Source organism: Carlito syrichta, unplaced genomic scaffold (assembly GCF_000164805.1).
Source record: "Carlito syrichta isolate Samal-C Ts95f unplaced genomic scaffold, Tarsius_syrichta-2.0.1 Scaffold309333, whole genome shotgun sequence".
Taxonomy (NCBI): Eukaryota; Metazoa; Chordata; class Mammalia; order Primates; family Tarsiidae; genus Carlito; species Carlito syrichta.
In genome coordinates, this window is record NW_007253429.1 from 249,232 (window position 1) to 250,911 (window position 1,680).

Below are 1,680 nucleotides of genomic sequence, written 5' to 3' on the forward strand. Positions count from 1 at the left end.
GGTGACAGAGTGAGACTCAAAAAAAAAAAAAAGAAGTTACTTTATGTATTTATTTATTTTAAGTCTGAATCTCACCCTGTCACCCAGGCTGAAGTGCAGTGGCACGTTCATGACCTTGATTTGCTGTGCTGAGGAGATCCTTCTGCCTCAGCCTTCCAAGTAGCTGGAACTACAGGTGTGCGCCACCACACCTGGCTAATTTTATGATTTTTTGTAGAGATGAGGTCTCTCCAAGTTGCTCAGGCTGGTCTCAAACCCCTGAACTCAGGCAGTCCTCTTGCCTCTGCCTCCCAATGTGCTGTGATTACAGGAGTGAGCCACCATGCCCAGCTAGGAACTTTCTTTTGTAGTTGAGATCTGGCTGAACATAGAAACCACTTGAATTTACACATTTTGCCTTTTTCCATTCACTGCCCTTGGATTGTAGTAGCCCTCCTTTTCCTCTCCTAACATGGCCTTGCCGGACTGGTTTGAAAGGTCATTTTATCCAGCAAACTATTGCTGGCACTGGAGAAGAAACAGCCAGTCATACCAAACCACCTGATAAGCAGGTGACATGAGAGAGATGTGCATCTCTGAAGCAGGCTTCATAAGATAAGAGATAGACTCAGTTGAAACTCCCAAAAATCCCCAAAATATACTCATTTCTTGAAATGTAAACCCTTTTTGTTATGATGCTTAGTTTATATTTATGTTCATTGTTAATCACTGGCCAGGTCTTGTGAACCAGAACCTGCTGTATATGAATAATGACTTAGAATAGAAAGGACTCAGCCCTCAATTGTTCAAAGAAACATGTAACTTTAAAGAGAAACTGATGGAATCTGGACACTGGTGTATGTCAATGGATGCTAAAACATCTAAACACTGATTAAGAGGGACTCTGAATAATGGTCACAGGGCATGTAGCCAGTGTGTTTTGTTTTGTTTTTTTCTTTTCTTTTTTTTAGAGATGAGGTCTCACCAAGTTGCCCAGGCTGGTCTTTAACCCCTGGACTCAGGCAATCCTCTTGCCTCAGCCTCCCAAAGTTCTGGGATTATAGGCTTGAGCCATTGTATCCAGCCATCCACTGTTAATCAATAGTAAATAAAGATAAGACATTGCCTGCTGTAACTATAAATACTCTGTGGGCCAGCAGGTTTTGGTGACTACACAAGCCTTTTCCTGGATTTCTCAGTTTAAGAATAAAATACTGTGTTTCTCCCAGTCCTCTGCCTCTCATTATTGATTGACTGTGAGGGAAGTAGCCTGTGTTGAGTCAGACCATAAAAGATTGTCAACAGTCTTGAAGCCTGGATTCACAGCATGGGATGCATTTATGACAAACCAACAGCTAACATCATATTCAGCAGTGAAACCCTAAGTTCAGTGACAAAACAAGAATGCCCATTTTTACCACTTCTATTCAACATTGTACTTGAAGGTCTATCCAGAGCAATTAGAGAAAGAGAACGAGAGAGAAGAGAAGAAATTAAAACCATCCACATTGAAAAGGAAGAAGTAAAACGGCCTCAATTCACAGATGTTGTGATCTTATATATAATAAACCTTATTTATTTATTTATTTTTCTTTGGAGTCTCACTCTGTCGCCCAGACTGGAGTGCAATGGCCGCTTCCGGCCACCGCAGCCTTGACCTGCTGGGTTCCGGTGATCCTTCCACCTCAGCCTTCCGAGTAG